The sequence below is a fragment of the Anguilla anguilla genome, chromosome 19, assembly GCF_013347855.1.
Source record: "Anguilla anguilla isolate fAngAng1 chromosome 19, fAngAng1.pri, whole genome shotgun sequence".
Lineage (NCBI taxonomy): Eukaryota > Metazoa > Chordata > Actinopteri > Anguilliformes > Anguillidae > Anguilla > Anguilla anguilla.
In genome coordinates, this window is record NC_049219.1 from 12,889,189 (window position 1) to 12,908,124 (window position 18,936).

Consider the following 18,936-nt stretch of genomic DNA (forward strand, 5'->3'; position numbering starts at 1 on the left):
GCTTGTTAAAACTCTGGGACTGCAGTTGAGGTCGGAAGGAAACCCAGCAGACACCGTGGTCCCCCAGGACCGAATTGGAGAACCACTGGTTTTTTGGGGATGTTGAGACGGTCACGTTTGTGATCCCCTGGCTCAGACAGCCCCAGGTAATGGTGTTTGTGCAGGGGGGAGACGTGCGAGGACAGAACACACAGATTAGACCGTCCCGTCCCCTCTCTGATCGCCCCGCCGCCGGCTCGGCCCCGCGTCATTTTTAGCGCGGTTCCCAGTCCCCGCCTCCCGAGGAGAGGCGCAGGAGACAATGGCGACCACACCCCTTTCCTCTTCCATGCCACTGGATTTGCGGATTTTTTTTTCCGGAAGAGGGGAAGTGAGCGCGTTTCCCGTTGCAGTTTCCCGTCGTCTCCTGCGCTCCGCGGGGGCTGAAGTCTTCCTGAACCCTCACAGAGAGTCGCTGAGCTCTGAGGAGCAAGGGAGAAACCCACGGCACACGCACCGCACCACCGCACCACCGCCCAATCACCGGGGACAGAACCTGGCCCAGTCTGGTAAACCGGCTGCGACCGCTCTCTTAAGCTTAACTGGTATGTTTTTGGGGTTGTGAACATGTGCCGGTCAAATGCTGTAGATTTATATATTTTTTGTCTTTCGTGGTTTGTGTTTTTTGCACTCAAAGGGTGTTGTATGGGATCAGATGGGGATGCGGATTTTTCTATTTACTTCTATTGGGTTTTTTTCCCCTGTAAAATCATGTCTAGGGATTAACCTTAATGGAAGTTTTCAGGTCTGTGCTGAAGTGGATTCTAATTTGAACTGTGAGAACGGACAAGGGACTATATTAGGAAGCATGTCCTGTATATCAAGCCTCTTCTCTAAGCTAATGTTCCTTTCATTCGTTGAAAAGCTGAGTGATATTCAAAAAAAAAAAAGTTTTGTTTGTTTGCAAGTTTTTTTTTTTTTTATTGGGAAAGGTCTGACAAATAGAAACCCAGGCTCGTGTCAAACAGGTGATTATGATTTATGGCTGAGTTCAGCCATTCAGTTCACGTCCCTGTCTGGTTACTGCTGGTAGAGGACTGTACTGGAGATTGTATTTCTCTTGTATTTCTCTTCTATAACGTCCGTTTCTCTCTGAATGCACCTCTTAAAATCACCCACGGACTACAAATATTGTGTAACTGCGAATGGGGAGTGGCTGTATTAAGGGCTTGTTATTATTTTTACCATGTTTGTATCCTGTGGAGGTCTTAATGCAGCGTGATTCAGAACACAAAGCAATGTCCACAGTTTTCTGCTTCTGGATTTCACACATGATTTATATAGACAGTGCCCTGTATGTTCTTTTTTTGTTTTTGTTTTTTTTGTCCCAACTGTACTTTTTGTCTGAGGGAACATTACATCCTATAAATGTTCTCAAGGACAGAGGAAATGAACCGAGTTGCTCTCTCTCAGTTGAGTAAACTCACTGGTTTTGTCTTGTTGGCTCCTCACAGATAGGATCCATACATTGCTGTATGTGTGTGATCTCAGTCACTTTACGCTGGATCCATATGCAGCGATCAGTTTGTGAACAGACACTGCTCCCCGGTTTCTGGATGTTTCTGTGAGGCCTTTGTGCCGTGCTGGATACATGGCCATTGTAGCAGTATGGCCCTGTTATTTTGAACTTTTCAATCCTCCATTTTAAACGTATTTAAGAACCTGGCTAAAACCGGTGTCAAAAGTAAATTTGGCGTTAGATCTGCTAAACATCAGAGCTCCCCATGTCTGCATTGGCTGCTTGTATTTCAGTAGTGAACTCCTCGCTGTCCCTGACCCACCTGTTGTCATGGCGATGTGCAAGCGCATGCACCTGCGTGAGGGGGGGTGATAGTGAGCTGCTCTGTGCAGCACAGCGGGTTGGGGGGTGGTGTGCACTGAGGCAGGCTGGGGCTCTCCCAGGCTTGCTCAAGGCAGCTCCGCCCTTCCCCGTCCCAAACAGGACAGCGCCGAGCTGGCCGAAGCCGCCTCCTGTTTTCCCCTCTGTGCGCATCCATCACTGGACGCTTGCAGAAACGCACGCGCTGCACGCTTTCAAGATGGACGCTCCCAAATGGCAGGTTTTCCTGGGAATTGTGGAGCCCTGAGTAAAAACTGAGTAGGATGCAAAAACCGTAGAGTGCAAGCGTGTGATTGCACCGGGCTGAAATGGCTGGGATATCCTGGTTTCAACAGGCTGATGAAAACTCACCTTTTGCCAACGCACTTTTAAGCTGTTACAAGTTCCAAGGATTCTAAGGTCAGGTCCATTCTGTTATTTCTTGAGAACACATTGACCAGAACTAGTCATTTCATATTAAAGTGTATAGAGTCTCTTTCATGCTATGCAGTGGGCATTGGGAGCAGGAGAGAGCTGCACAAGCGTGCGTTGGGCTGTGATGTAGGTTATGGTTCATGCTGTGCAAGCTAATGGCACTGGGCCAGTTGCAAGGGCTCGTGCTGTGGAGATTCTAATAACTGGGGAATTCCACAAAAGCTGTTCTGTGTTGTGCCAACTCCGCCGGCTTAAATAATGTGCAAACTGGGATTTGCTCTCCACGTAGAGGCAAATGCTCTCTTGCGTAACTGTCAATAACGCGTGAGTGAAGGAAAGGATAAGTGGCTGTGTTTAAACCGTTTAATCTATGAGGGGTTTTGTGTAACGGGCTGAGAGCTGGCAATGCTGCCTCACGTTAACGGTCGAAAACCGCAAAATCTGTGGATGACGAGGGTGGCTTGTTTAGGCCCTTTACCCCTCCTTGTTTTCTGAAAATACTTTCTTTCAACTTCCTGTGGGGTACCGGTGTCACGCAGGAACCAGAGAGGAGGCTAGTGCTGGACTACTTTATGGGTCCAGTGGCACTGCACAACACTGGACTCTCACGCGAGTTGCTGTTCGTACCAATATGTGCACAAGTAGGAAAGAGAATAACCTAAGTTTCTACCCAGAATCAAAATGGCTTTCTGCCTTTTTAAGTGGGGGAAAAAAAATACATTGTGGAGATGCTTCTGCGGTATAATGAGCGGAACAGTGAAGGGATAGTGAGCTGTGTACTGCTATCCTCCAGTCCTTTGTGTAGTAGTCTTATTACTTCTCTCTTTCAGCACGTTTGTTATGTGACCAATGGCAGATCTCTCCACACTTCACCGACCGAACTGGCCTTTTGTTGTAATTGGCTCAAACCCGGGCCATGTCTTTTTTTTTGTGTGAAATTATATACTGCAGCGTGTCCCTTTTGTGCGAAGTGAAATCTCGCTGTTGGATTGATGCTCTGGCCCGTTCAGCTTTTGTGAGAAATTGAGAGAATTCATCTTCCCCATGTAGTTAGGGCTCTCTCAATGGAAGAGTCCACTCTTCCAGTCATGGAGCAGTCCTGATGTACAGGCTGTTCACAACCTTGCATTTGCGCACGCGCACACACACACACACACACACACACACACACACACAGATTTAAATAACAACACTTCTGGCTCCTCTCTCCTCCGAGCCACCAGGCCATCAGCAGCTGTTTGTGACACGGGCCTGTGGAAGAGTGAGTCCGAGCCTTTGGCTGCTGTGTGTGCGTGCGTGTGCGTGCGTGTGCGTGCGTGTGCGTGCGCGTGCGTGCGCGTGCGTGCGCGTGCGTGCGCGTGCGTGCGCGTGCGTGCGCGTGCGTGTGCGTGCGTGTCCTGCTTCTCTGCGTTTGAACATTTCATTTTATCATTGCTGCGTATTCTTAACATTGGAAAAGTATCCAGTGCCCTGATTTCAGTGTGTTTTTTGTAAGGCGCAAATTATTATTCGTCCGGTGTTACCGCTCGAAGGGTTTTGTATGCACGTGGTGTGTTGCTCATTTCCGGGCTCGTGTGTCAGTGTTGGTGATAACGGTTTATTTCCAAAGGTTAGCGGTGCTCTGAGTTGATTCCTTTCCGTTCAGCTCCATTTCATTTGAGAACGGCTTTGAGTCCTGAGCAAATATCAGCGCTGGCGCACAAGTTTGCCCTTGTTGGCTTTTCCTTAATCCCCTATTATTTTTCTGTCTTGTTACAAATATCACCGTAATAGACACCAGTGGCAATTCTATCTCTTTAATTCAATCAGCACTAAACCCTTTGCTTCAGCAAAGCCTGGCGATGTTTTATGACTCTGATAATTTCACAGAAATCCCACATTAACTTGTTAATTGCTTCACAGAATTACAGTATCTAACCGGCCCCTGGAAATTGAAATATAATTTTCCTACTGTGTTTATCACACTCAGTCAGCAAGCCCATGTGATATATGCCTTTTGAACCTTGTATTTATCCTAATATATCAGACATAATTTGTAGAGTAAAGTTGGGTGCAGTGCATCACCATGGCAACCGTGCGGAATGAAGAGCTGGTATTAAGTGTCCCATACGAAGGCTGGTGTGTGAATAAGCGATTGAATATTTTGAATATTCATATGAGTAAAAAATAAGTTTGTGAGCCTTGTCTGATTTGGTGTGTACGTGCGTGCATGCGTGTGTGTGGATGTGCGCGCGTTCGTGCGTGCGTGTTTTTGTGTTACATGCTATGGGTGTCCTCCACACTGTGTCTCTTGCTGGAGTCCGGGTGGAAAGAGTGATTTATAGGCAGTGCTTTGCACACCTGTCCTGCTCTGGCTGCTATTGACTGACAAACAAGCCTCATTGATTTTCCCCTCCGGTTGATACATTGCCTCTGCCTGTGCCTTGTGGATTCTGCCCACAGTTTCCAAATGTCAGGTTGGGGCAAACATTCCCTGAGACGCCCGCTATGTAAATAGCACCTCTTGACTAAATGTCATTAATTTGATCTATCTCGTTCTGCTTTAACAGCCTCACTGTGACAGTGCGCGCAGGCACGTGATTGGCTGCTCTGCTGTCAGACATGATAACTCTCACAATTAGAGCAACAGTTTACTCCTGTGTTCACCAGGTGGTCTTGGAAAGATTTCTGCACTTTGCATTCTAAAGAGCACCTCAGGTCACCCACTTTTTTTATTTATTTATTTTTTTTTAAATTTCTTTTTGGAACGTGAAATTAATTGTACAATGACAAGTATTTGCAGCTGAGCATGAGGAAAAGACCTGAGCGTTTAGTTGGACACACAGAGCCCTAAGCACACCCACAACCTCTGGTGCTGCCTGAAATGCTGAGAGCCTGTATGTTTTTATTTTTTATTCTGCACCGCGGTACAGGATACAATGTTTTACACGCTGGAGCAGATGGATTTACTCTTTCCCTCCATCTTCTGCTCGTTCTCCCTCTCCATCATCTGTCCGTTATGCTTCCCCAGCGTGTTACTGGCTGTGGGCAGGTCTCTGCGCTCGCCGTGATTGGACGGCGTGGATTTCCTGCAGTCTCCCTGATAAGACGGAGCACGCCCCTCCGTTGTATTTAATAACACTGTGTGTGGAAGTTATCTTTGATGCTGTTGAATGTATTGCGCACACTGCGTGACCGTGTAAGCATTCAAAATTGAGGTCGTGGTGGACAGTGGTTACTCGGACATGCCAACCGCTGTGCCCGACAGCCTGTGACAAGCGCCGTGTGCACTGAGAGATAAATCTACGCAACATGCGCTGCGTCTTGGACCGCCCTTATCTCTCAGTAGCTGCAGGTGTGTGCTGTAAATCTGGAACGCGCTGTGGGCATCGTCCGTGTGCGTGCGTGCGAACGGCGGAAGTCGTATGTCTCTACGGTACATGGTCACGTCCGTGTGACATAATAGCGCCACCTTGCCATGTGTCATTTAGCAGCTGACAGTCAGTCATGATTGCGGGCTAATTAATGGCAGAGGGTGACTCGTCTGCAGAGCTTGATTAATGGCAGACGTGAACCGGCGCCTGTTCGCTGAGATTTGACTCTCGGTCTCATTACGAATGCAAATCTGCCCGTCAGTCACGTCCCTCGTAATCACAGTGTGGCGGAGGGGGGAGCGCCCCTGTGGGGGGCACACGGCTGCGTGGCGACAGGAGCCCACGCCGGGACCAGACCAGAGGTGAGCGTCTCGCCCAGGCGGGAGGGAAGCGCTCGTTAAAAACGCTCGTCCCGTCCCCGGGGCCCCAGATCAGAGCTCATCTCCATTCGTGTGGCGGCGGGAGGATTAGGCCGCTGCTGTAAAGCCTCTCTGTGCTGTACAGCATCGCCGCCGCAGCCCCGGCTTTGTGTCCCCCCACCCCCCTCCCCCCCCTCAGCCCTGTCAATGGGCTTAAGCCCTATCCAGTGCGCTGCTCTGCTGGTCTGATATTGGACGCAATTTAAGTTCTTTAATTCAACTTTTATTCTCTCTCTCTCTCTCTCTCTCTCTCTCTCTCTGTCTTTCTCTCCCCTGTCTCTTTCTTGCACTGTCATTGTCCGTTTCTTTCTCTTGGGCTCTCATTCTCTCTCTCTCTCTCTCTCTCGCTCTGTCTTTAGTGTGTGTGTACGCTTGCATGTACGCATGCGTGTGTGTGTGTTTGTGTGTGTACAAGAACAACCAAGCCTTGGGTCTTCTTTGTAACCATGGGGAACAGATCCCAGCAGTTGTAAGGTGTTTCCTGCCTGGCAGTGATAGAGAGGCAGTTGTGTGCTTTCTCTCAGAGAGCAGTGTGTGGTCACAGGTCACATGTCCTCTTCACTCCCATAAGGGAGATGGGGATGGGAGAGGCGGTGGCCAGGCAGGCACTGGAGGGTAAAGGCGGGTGTGAGCTGTGCTGCGGACTTCCTGTGGGTCCTGGACTTCAGATCCCTGTCAGTGCATCACTGAGTAAAGACACGTTGGCTCACGCTCGGCTAACGCTTTCAAAGTTCAATAGCTCCCAGACAATAGGGCCTAGGACCATCAAACCACTGCTAGAGTGTTCACAGACAGCGGCCCCGAGAAGCAGAGCCTATGTTTCGGGCGCTACCACCCCGCGCGATTTTACACGAATATATCCAACCCTGACTTTAAGCCGCCGATCGGAAAAAAATGCAGCCGGCTAACGCTTTCAAAGTTCAATAGCTCCCAGACAATAGGGCCTAGGATCATCAAACAACTGCTAGAGTGTTCACAGACAGCGGCCCCGATAAGCAGAGCCAATGTTTCGGGCGCTACCACCCCGCGCGATTTTACACGAATATTTCCAACCCTGACTTTAAGCCGCCGACCGGAAAAAAATGCAGCCGGCTAACGCTTTCAATGTTCAATAGCTCCCAGACAATAGGGCCTAGGATCATCAAACCACTGCTAGAGTGTTCACAGACAGCGGCCCCGAGAAGCAGAGCCTATGCTTCGGGCGCTACGATCCCGTGCGATTTTACACGAATATTTCCAAACCTGACTTTAAGCCGCCGATCGGAAAAAAATGCAGCCGGCTAACGCTTTCAAAGTTCAATAGCTCCCAGACAATAGGGCCTAGGACCATCAAACCACTGCTAGAGTGTTCACAGACAGCGGCCCCGATAAGCAGAGCCTATGCTTCGGGCGCTACCACCCCGCGCGATTTTACACGAATATTTCCAAACCTGACTTTAAGCCGCCGACCGGAAAAAAATGCAGCCGGCTAACACTTTCAATGTTTAATAGCTCCCAGAAAATAGGGCCTAGGATCATCAAACAACTGCTAGAGTGTTCACAGACAGCGGCCCCGACAAACAGAGCCTATGTTTCTGGCGCTACGACCCCGTACGATTTTACACGAATATTTCCAACCCTGACTTTAAGCCGCCGATCGGGAAAAAATGCAGCCGGCTAACGCTTTGAATGTTCAATAGCTCCCAGACAATAGGGCCTAGGACCATCAAACCACTGCTAGAGTGTTCACAGACAGCGGCCCCGAGAAGCAGAGCCAATGTTTCGGGCGCTACCACCCCGTGCGATTTTACACGAATATTTCCAACCCTGACTTTAAGCCGCCGACCGGAAAAAAATGCAGCCGGCTAACGCTTTCAATGTTTAATAGCTCCCAGAAAATAGGGCCTAGGATCATCAAACAACTGCTAGAGTGTTCACAGACAGCGGCCCCGACAAACAGAGCCTATTGTTTCGGGCGCTACGACCCCGTACGATTTTACACGAATATTTCCAACCCTGACTTTAAGCCGCCGATCGGAAAAAAATGCAGCCGGCTAACGCTTTCAATGTTCAATAGCTCCCAGACAATAGGGCCTAGGACCATCAAACCACTGCTAGAGTGTTCACAGACAGCGGCCCCGATAAGCAGAGCCAATGTTTCGGGTGCTACCACCCCGCGCGATTTTACACGAATATTTCCAACCCTGACTTTAAGCCGCCGACCGGAAAAAAATGCAGCCGGCTAACACTTTCAATGTTCAATAGCTCCCAGACAATAGGGTCTAGGACCATCAAACCACTGCTAGAGTGTTCACAGACAGCGGCCCCGATAAGCAGAGCCTATGCTTCGGGCGCTACCACCCCGCGCGATTTTACACGAATATTTCCAACCCTGACTTTAAGCCGCCGACCGGAAAAAAATGCAGCCGGCTAACGCTTTCAATGTTCAATAGCTCCCAGACAATAGGGCCTAGGACCATCAAACCACTGCTAGAGTGTTCACAGACAGCGGCCCCGACAAACAGAGCCTATGTTTCGGGCGCTACGACCCCGTACGATTTTACACGAATATTTCCAACCCTGACTTTAAGCCGCCGACCGGAAAAAATGCAGCCGGCTAACACTTTCAATGTTCAATAGCTCCCAGACAATAGGGCCTAGGATCATCAAACCACTGCTAGAGTGTTCACAGACAGCGGCCCCGACAAACAGAGCCTATGCTTCGGGCGCTACCACCCCGCGCGATTTTACACGAATATTTCCAACCCTGACTTTAAGCCGCCGACCGGAAAAAAATGCAGCCGGCTAACGCTTTCAATGTTCAATAGCTCCCAGAAAATAGGGCCTAGGATCATCAAACAACTGCTAGAGTGTTCACAGACAGCGGCCCCGAGAAGCAGAGCCAATGTTTCGGGCGCTACCACCCCGCGCGATTTTACACGAATATTTCCAACCCTGACTTTAAGCCGCCGACCGGAAAAAAATGCAGCCGGCTAACACTTTCAATGTTCAATAGCTCCCAGACAATAGGGCCTAGGATCATCAAACCACTGCTAGAGTGTTCACAGACAGCGGCCCCGATAAGCAGAGCCTATGCTTCGGGCGCTACCACCCCGCGCGATTTTACACGAATATTTCCAACCCTGACTTTAAGCCGCCGATCGGAAAAAAATGCAGCCGGCTAACGCTTTCAATGTTCAATAGCTCCCAGACAATAGGGCCTAGGACCATCAAACCACTGCTAGAGTGTTCACAGACAGCGGCCCCGAGAAGCAGAGACTATGCTTCGGGCGCTACCACCCCGCGCGATTTTACACGAATATTTCCAAGCCTGACTTTAAGCCGCCGACCGGAAAAAAATGCAGCCGGCTAACGCTTTCAATGTTCAATAGCTCCCAGAAAATAGGGCCTAGGATCATCAAACCACTGCTAGAGTGTTCACAGACAGCGGCCCCGAGAAGCAGAGCCTATGTTTCGGGCGCTACCACCCCGCGCGATTTTACACGAATATTTCCAACCCTGACTTTAAGCCGCCGATCGGAAAAAAATGCAGCCGGCTAACGCTTTCAATGTTCAATAGCTCCCAGACAATAGGGCCTAGGACCATCAAACCACTGCTAGAGTGTTCACAGACAGCGGCCCCGACAAACAGAGCCTATGCTTCTGGCGCTACCACCCCGCGCGATTTTACACGAATATTTCCAACCCTGACTTTAAGCCGCCGACCGGAAAAAAATGCAGCCGGCTAACGCTTTCAATGTTCAATAGCTCCCAGACAATAGGGCCTAGGATCATCAAACCACTGCTAGAGTGTTCACAGACAGCGGCCCCGATAAGCAGAGCCTATGCTTCGGGCGCTACCACCCCGCGCGATTTTACACGAATATTTCCAACCCTGACTTTAAGCCGCCGACCGGAAAAAAATGCAGCCGGCTAACACTTTCAATGTTTCAATAGCTCCCAGAAAATAGGGCCTAGGATCATCAAACCACTGCTAGAGTGTTCACAGACAGCGGCCCCGAGAAGCAGAGCCTATGCTTCGGGCGCTACCGCCCCGCGCGATTTTACACGAATATTTCCAACCCTGACTTTAAGCCGCCGATCGGAAAAAAATGCAGCCGGCTAACGCTTTCAATGTTCAATAGCTCCCAGACAATAGGGCCTAGGACCATCAAACCACTGCTAGAGTGTTCACAGACAGCGGCCCCGAGAAGCAGAGCCTATGCTTCGGGCGCTACCATCCCGCGCGATTTTACACGAATATTTCCAACCCTGACTTTAAGCCGCCGACCGGAAAAAAATGCAGCCGGCTAACGCTTTCAATGTTCAATAGCTCCCAGACAATAGGGCCTAGGACCATCAAACCACTGCTAGAGTGTTCACAGACAGCGGCCCCGACAAACAGAGCCTATGTTTCGGGCGCTACGACCCCGTACGATTTTACACTAATATTTCCAACCCTGACTTTAAGCCGCCGACCGGAAAAAAATGCAGCCGGCTAACACTTTCAATGTTCAATAGCTCCCAGACAATAGGGCCTAGGATCATCAAACCACTGCTAGAGTGTTCACAGACAGCGGCCCCGATAAGCAGAGCCTATGCTTCGGGGTGCTACCACCCCGCGCGATTTTACACGAATATTTCCAACCCTGACTTTAAGCCGCCGACCGGAAAAAAATGCAGCCGGCTAACGCTTTCAATGTTCAATAGCTCCCAGACAATAGGGTCTAGGACCATCAAACCACTGCTAGAGTGTTCACAGACAGCGGCCCCGATAAGCAGAGCCTATGCTTCGGGCGCTACCACCCCGCGCGATTTTACACGAATATTTCCAACTCTGACTTTAAGCCGCCGACCGGAAAAAAATGCAGCCGGCTAACGCTTTCAAAGTTCAATAGCTCCCAGACAATAGGGCCTAGGACCATCAAACCACTGCTAGAGTGTTCACAGACAGCGGCCCCGAGAAGCAGAGCCTATGTTTCGGGCGCTACCACCCCGCGCGATTTTACACGAATATTTCCAACCCTGACTTTAAGCCGCCGATCGGAAAAAAATGCAGCCGGCTAACGCTTTCAATGTTCAATAGCTCCCAGACAATAGGGCCTAGGACCATCAAACCACTGCTAGAGTGTTCACAGACAGCGGCCCCGAGAAGCAGAGCCTATGTTTCGGGCGCTACCACCCCGCGCGATTTTACACTAATATTTCCAAGCCTGACTTTAAGCCGCCGACCGGAAAAAAATGCAGCCGGCTAACGCTTTCAATGTTCAATAGCTCGCAGACAATAGGGCCTAGGACCATCAAACCACTGCTAGAGTGTTCACAGACAGCGGCCCCGACAAAGCAGAGCCTATGTTTCGGGCGCTACCACCCCGCGCGATTTTACACGAATATTTCCAACCCTGACTTTAAGCCGCCGACCGGAAAAAAATGCAGCCGGCTAAAGCTTTCAATGTTCAATAGCTCCCAGACAATAGGGCCTAGGACCATCAAACCACTGCTAGAGTGTTCACAGACAGCGGCCCCGATAAGCAGAGCCTATGCTTCGGGCGCTACCACCCCGCGCGATTTTACACGAATATTTCCAACCCTGACTTTAAGCCGCCGACCGGAAAAAAATGCAGCCGGCTAACGCTTTCAATGTTCAATAGCTCCCAGACAATAGGGCCTAGGACCATCAAACCACTGCTAGAGTGTTCACAGACAGCGGCCCCGATAAGCAGAGCCTATGCTTCGGGCGCTACCACCCCGCGCGATTTTACACAAATATTTCCAACCCTGACTTTAAGCCGCCGACCGGAAAAAAATGCAGCCGGCTAACGCTTTCAATGTTTAATAGCTCCCAGAAAATAGGGCCTAGGATCATCAAACAACTGCTAGAGTGTTCACAGACAGCGGCCCCGACATCAGAGCCTATGTTTCGGGCGCTACGACCCCGTACGATTTTACACGAATATTTCCAACCCTGACTTTAAGCCGCCGACCGGAAAAAAATGCAGCCGGCTAACACTTTCAATGTTTAATAGCTCCCAGAAAATAGGGCCTAGGATCATCAAACAACTGCTAGAGTGTTCACAGACAGCGGCCCCGACAAACAGAGCCTATGTTTCGGGCGCTACGACCCCGTACGATTTTACACGAATATTTCCAACCCTGACTTTAAGCCGCCGATCGGGAAAAAAATGCAGCCGGCTAACGCTTTGAATGTTCAATAGCTCCCAGACAATAGGGCCTAGGATCATCAAACCACTGCTAGAGTGTTCACAGACAGCGGCCCCGATAAGCAGAGCCTATGCTTCGGGCGCTACCACCCCGCGCGATTTTACACGAATATTTCCAACCCTGACTTAAGCCGCCGACCGGAAAAAAATGCAGCCGGCTAACGCTTTCAATGTTCAATAGCTCCCAGACAATAGGGCCTAGGACCATCAAACCACTGCTAGAGTGTTCACAGACAGCGGCCCCGAGAAGCAGAGCCTATGTTTCGGGCGCTACCACCCCGCGCGATTTTACACGAATATTTCCAACCCTGACTTTAAGCCGCCGACCGGAAAAAAATGCAGCTGGCTAACGCTTTCAAAGTTCAATAGCTCCCAGACAATAGGGCCTAGGACCATCAAACCACTGCTAGAGTGTTCACAGACAGTGGCCCCGATAAGCAGAACCAATGTTTCGTGCGCTACCACCCCGCGCGATTTTACACGAATATTTCCAACCCTGACTTTAAGCCGCCGACCGGAAAAAAATGCAGCCGGCTAACACTTTCAATGTTCAATAGCTCCCAGACAATAGGGCCTAGGATCATCAAACCACTGCTAGAGTGTTCACAGACAGCGGCCCCGATAAGCAGAGCCTATGCTTCGGGCGCTACCGCCCCGCGCGATTTTACACGAATATTTCCAACCCTGACTTTAAGCCGCCGACCGGAAAAAAATGCAGCCGGCTAACGCTTTCAATGTTCAATAGCTCCCAGACAATAGGGCCTAGGACCATCAAACCACTGCTAGAGTGTTCACAGACAGCGGCCCCGAGAATGCAGAGCCTAATGTTTCGGGCGCTACCACCCCGCGCGATTTTACACGAATATTTCCAACCCTGACTTTAAGCCGCCGTTCGGAAAAAAATGCAGCCGGCTAACGCTTTCAAAGTTCAATAGCTCCCAGATAATAGGGCCTAGGACCATCAAAGCACTGCTAGAGTGTTCACAGACAGCGGCCCCGAGAAGCAGAGCCTATGTTTCGGGCGCTACCACCCCGCGCGATTTTACACGAATATTTCCAACCCTGACTTAAGCCGCCGACCGGAAAAAAATGCAGCCGGCTAACGCTTTCAATGTTCAATAGCTCCCAGACAATAGGGCCTAGGACCATCAAACCACTGCTAGAGTGTTCACAGACAGCGGCCCCGATAAGCAGAGCCTATGTTTCGGGCGCTACCACCCCGCGCGATTTTACACGAATATTTCCAACCCTGACTTTAAGCCGCCGACCGGAAAAAAATGCAGCCGGCTAACGCTTTCAATGTTCAATAGCTCCCAGACAATAGGGCCTAGGACCATCAAACCACTGCTAGAGTGTTCACAGACAGCGGCCCCGATAAGCAGAGCCTATGCTTCGGGCGCTACCACCCCGCGCGATTTTACACAAATATTTCCAACCCTGACTTTAAGCCGCCGACCGGACAATAGGGCCTAGGACCATCAAGGACCATCAAACCACTGCTAGAGTGTTCACAGACAGCGGCCCCGAGATGCAGAGCCAATGTTTCGGGCGCTACCACCCCGCGCGATTTTACACAAATATTTTCAACCCTGACTTTAAGCCGCCGACCGGAAAAAAAGGCAAGTCCACTCATGACTTGAGTATTAATTTATATCTGCATTGAGCTGGATAAAGGAAAGGCTGAGGAGCCCCTGCACACTGGCCTTCAGCCTCGTGTGTGCCATGAGCCGCTGCCCACAGCTGCGCTCCACCTGGGCCCGCAGGTCAGGGGCGGGGTCAGGGGCGGGGTCAGGCCCCCCCGGCCGCTCGGTCCCTTGGTCTCTGCGCCCCGGGACGGGCCTCTAAGGGCTCGCTGAGCAAACGGGTCCGGCGAAGAGGCCCGGCTTCCCTTTCAGCTCTCCCCTCCCTCCCTCCCTCCTTCCTTCCTTCCTTCTGAACTCCTTCCTTCCCTCCCCTGCCTTGTAGTTTCCATGGCAACCGCTCAAACTAACCGCGCTCTCCTCAGGTTGCGGAGAGTGTAGGTGCCAGTCGCTTAAATGCACCGTTTTTTTTTTTTTTTTCGCAACTCCCGGAAAAATGCGCTGGGGTAGCAGCATCTCCATGGTTACGGCCGGGCCCTGCCGTCCTCTGGTTATTAATGTATGGCATGCTTGTGTGAGGTAAGTGAGACGTACAGCGTTCCTGCCTTTCACTGGGAGGGTTGACGTTTGGGCTGGTGCCCTGCTTTAAGTCTGGTTTACTGATCTCTCTCACTTTTGCGCTACGCGCTTTAAGACCAGTCATGTGGCTCTGCATTATTCTGCACTTTTTAATGCGGTCAGTTAAAAGGCAGTCGCAGTAAATGCGTGCTGTAAATCAGACTTTGCTGCAGGGATTCAGATGTTGGAATCCTGGGGTTGCCAGACATGGCTACGTTTGTTTGAGCGGCAAGCCTCCTGTTGCACGTAGTTCACTTTAGCACGTAGCATGCCGCTCACTGTAGCATGTAGCAAGCAGTTCATTTTAGCATATTGCATGCTGTTCACTTTAGCATGTACAGTAGCGTGCAGTTCACTGTAGCGTGTAGCAGACAGTTCACACCTCTCACAGTGGAGAGATGTGCTGGCTTCAGGTTGAAGGTGTGTTGCTGGGTGCCTGGGTGCGCCCCAGAGAAACACCTGTATACTGTGTAGGCAGTGTAGGCGTTTGATTAGTTCTGCCTGCGCTGGAGACACAGCGCTTGTTTGGACACACACTTTTGTAATTAGCAGCAGGGAGGACACTAATGGAATCTCTCAGCCGCAGCAGAATTTTCTGGCGGAAGCATCTCCCCCCAGCTTGAGGAGCCACAGCTGTTTTGGGGCGGCGGGCGGGTGGGCGGAGTTACGTGACATCACCGTGATGTCGGAGAAGGGAGACGGACGGCATTTGGTCAGCGCAGCCGATGCCGGGACACCAGGGGGCGTGCGGTTATTTGGGGGGCTGAGCCACAGGGAGCACTGTGGCAGGGACGGGGCAGCTGGGAAGCCTCGGGCCGTGTCTGTGCCCCCGCCTCCTGATGGCCAGGCCCCCAGAGTGATGTCTCGCAGCGCGCTATGCTAATCAGTACAGATGTTTACTTGATGTTGGCGCGGACTGCTTGTAGCGGCGGCCCCCTGTTTGGTTTTTATGCATAATAATCAAGTGGCGAAACCACAGAGGGAATCCATGACAGGAAAGGAGGGCAGATAATTGGCTGCGTGTGCATGTCTGTGTGTTTGTTTGTGTGTTTCTGTGTGTGTGTGTCTGTATGTACACGTATGTGTGTGCGTGCATGTGTGCGTGCGCAGTTGCCTCTTGTCTTCATCTGACAGCTCCAGTCACAGCACATCCATCTTTGTCCTGATACGGGGCAGTGGCTAAGGGGAGACAGGAGGGGGATAGGATACAATGCGTTACTTAATCTCACACAGCAGCACAGATCTGCATGTGAAGAGGATCCTCCGTGTCATTTGACATTGATCTCCACATTTGCTGAAACAATGGAAGACCCGGCCCCTGCAGGCTAAATTCCACAATCTGTCTCCCGCACATTAGCTGAGCCTCCTCATTGATATTGGTGGGAGCGTCGGCGTGTCTGCAAGATGTCTGCCCTCCACTTTAAACCGTTTAATAAGATGATAAGCCCAGCTGTTCATGTTTAGATTTTGGAGCGGGGTTGCCACCAGATAAAAGGGCTTTGCCAAACGCTCTGAACTGTCAACAAACACGCCCAGGGCAGCCATTATTAAAAAAAAAAAAACAACACCAGTCAAAAGAAAATGGACTCGATGGTTTGATTATTTTGTGGGTCAATTGTAGCGTATAAACTCGCGATTGAGTCGTGTTTTTGAAGTCGTGTAATTACAGCAATTACGTGTGGCGTGATAATCAGCTAGATGGTTGATTGCTGAGGCTTAGTGTTTGTATTTCAATGCGTGCTAATGGCTGTAATCAAGATCATCGCTGCATAACCGTCTTCGTGTTGCAGAAACAGATCGCCCGTGTTTTCCTCCTCCTGCCCTGTCACTCATCGGCGGCTTGACGTTGGAAGTTGCGTCATGGATTTTTATTTCTGTTCTTTACGTTGTCCATCTCGACACGCGCACTCGATCTCGGCACCAACGCATGGGTTTTGTGTGAGTGGGCCGGCCTGTCGCCACGGTTTCGGCTAGATCACAATCGGTGCGTCCGTACCTGTGAGCCGTAAACGGGCAGGTGTCATAAAGACCATGCCCTGTCCGAGCACGCTCCACTGTCTGCAGGTCATTACCAGCACGGCGCATCTCCCTGAAGACCTTCCAGTTTCTGTCTCTTCACTTCCCAGGGTGTGTTGGCTGAATATAGATTTAAATGGCAGGCCATTCTTTGGGGGGTAATTCACAGGACTTATCTGCTGTCTTTGGTAAAGCTGTGAGTCAGGCCATGGGGGGCTCCAGAGAGTAGTACAGTATGCCTCAAGGCTGCTGCCTCCTGTACTCCATCTGATGATGTCACGTCCCCCGCCACGCCTTCTCCCGAACTTCGAGGCGATTGGGTGCGTCGGGTTTGTGCCGTGACCCCGGCCAATTAAAAAAAAAAAAAAAAAAAAAAAAACGCAGATTCAGAGGCGCCGTCCAAAATAGCCACGCCATACCCCTCCTCCCCCGCCGGCAGTCTGTGAATGAGCCTTGTGGCGGGATGGGCGGTGGGGTTCGGGGCCAGTCTAAATGTGCCAGCTGCGTGGCGCCCCCTGGCATGGGAAACGCAGGGGAGCCGCCCTCACCACGGGCACACTGCACCCCCGCCCCTCGCCCCCCCCCCCCCCCAGGACTGCCGGGCCTTTCCCCTCCCATCAGCGACCGTGCAGGAGAAAACAAATACCTGCTGAAGGATGCCTGCTAGGTGATACGTTTTAAATATGGAACGTCCCGTTTGCTAATTGCATGCAATTAATCACCGGGGGTGTGCCATCAGTTATCAGGTTAATTATCCTTTTAGCACTTCATAAATGTAGTATCCACGGAGAAACACCAGGGTGATTAATCTCAACTAATGTGTTAATAAGATGCCTTGGGCTAGTGTTGTGCAAAGTAGGCTTGACGACTCTGTGAGATGTCTGTTTGGTTGCCTGATAGAATATTCTCCGAGCAGTAGATTAATTATGTGCCCCTTCTGTTTCTTTTCAGGAACGAGAGGAAAAGTACTGCCGAATTTTAAGTCCGCCCTCCCTTCCCAATAAGGTATGGAGATTAGTGTTAGTGCTAATTTAATCCACTTGACTGCACATTTCTTAAAAAAAAAAAAAAAAAAAAGATGCAAATGTGGCTTGAGGAGGAGGTAATTGGTGGTTTTAAAATGTTTCAACTTGCAAACAGAAGTTATAGTACGTGTGTGTTTGTGTGTGCCTGAGTCTGTGCATGTGCACGTTTGTGTGTGTGCTGTCCTGCACACTGCTGCCGTCGCTGTCTGCCCTCTCACCCCTGGCCCCCGCCCAACGGGCTTCCTTGGAATTCCTGCCCTTATTGTTCCAGCGCCCCTCCACCTCGCCTGTGCTGGAAAAACAGGAACCCTCCTCCCGCGCGTCCCGGCTATTTCAGCACCAGAATGGGCTCTGAGTCACGGCGCTGGGCGGTGCCGCGCGTGTTACAAATAGCCCAGGGTCAGTGCGGACCGCGCCGTGGCGGTTACTATTTTCAGAGCGGGTCGCTAACCGAACTCGCCCCGGGTCTCTGAGCAGCCCATTGAATTAAACTCCGCCGTTATTGTAAGTCAACTTGACCACGTGCGTGCGGCGCGTAGCTCAATGAAGTGACATTTTGTCTGTCAACACACACGGGCAGAAACCAGCGAGGGCCCGCTGTTTGTGCTCAGCAGCTGTGCTAAGTTTAGCTTTATGCCCAGACGATCTTGACGGACATTCTGAGACCCCCTACGTCCCGCTCGGTGATATTGCCCGGCTGGTGTTTTTGGCGGCTAACATTTGTTTTAGCTTTAGCAGCTGCACTTGAGCGGTTCTGTTCCAGTAGCTTTGGTGCGTGAGTATAGGACGTGTGTCTATTTACCCATATGCATATACAAGCAAAGAGCAGCCGCCACTGTGCATCTGCGATTTGGTCGTCTGAGAAGCTCGCACTCATTTCTGTTTTCCGTTTACCTCTGAAGAACCGACGTGTTCTCTGCCTGTGGCTGAAAGAGCCCAGCCTCCTGTTCGTCTGTGGTGCTGCAGCCCCGTGTTAACAATCTAGCGCTTATGCTGCACTACGTTTTCTCTGGAGCGGTTCTTCTGTCAGTCTCTCTGTACAGACACCTGCTCTACAACTGACAGATGCTCGCTCTCCACCTGTCATTTATTTTTGAAGATCTTGCCATTTTTTGAAGATTAGACACGCTGGATCCTTCTCAGCTCCAGTGTCTTTCTGCTAGACTGAAGATGTGAGAATTAACAGAAGGGTCAGCCGAATACCTTGAACATAATCCCGTCTTCTTTCAACTCCTGTCGTCTGCCAGTAATTTTCTGTAGGTTTTATTGCAATTGCAGCAGTTATATTTCAGTTTCATTAAGTGGCCTGATAGCTGAACAAAATGAAAACCTGTTTTATTCTCTACATTACGTTAGCAGATGCTCTCTTCCAGAATGACTTGCACTGAAAGGGAACATGAGTGTTTCCACCTGAGTTCTGAGCATCAGCTCC

The 18,936-nt window shown here is 50.7% G+C and overlaps 1 protein-coding gene across 8 annotated transcripts in view; it reads left to right on the forward strand.

The window, feature by feature from the left end:
- Positions 1–18,936, forward strand: part of LOC118219161 (SH3 and multiple ankyrin repeat domains protein 3-like) — a 195,274-nt gene that overhangs the window by 12,786 nt on the left and 163,552 nt on the right. For 4 of the 8 annotated variants that reach the window (XM_035402121.1, XM_035402114.1, XM_035402117.1 and 1 more), the window contains one exon: positions 17,431–17,484. The gene's annotated coding sequence lies outside the window, so the exon portion shown is untranslated. Of the gene's footprint in view, positions 1–459; positions 585–17,430; positions 17,485–18,936 lie in introns of those variants that run through there. The other 4 variants (XM_035402115.1, XM_035402118.1, XM_035402116.1 and 1 more) reach the window with 2 other exon arrangements.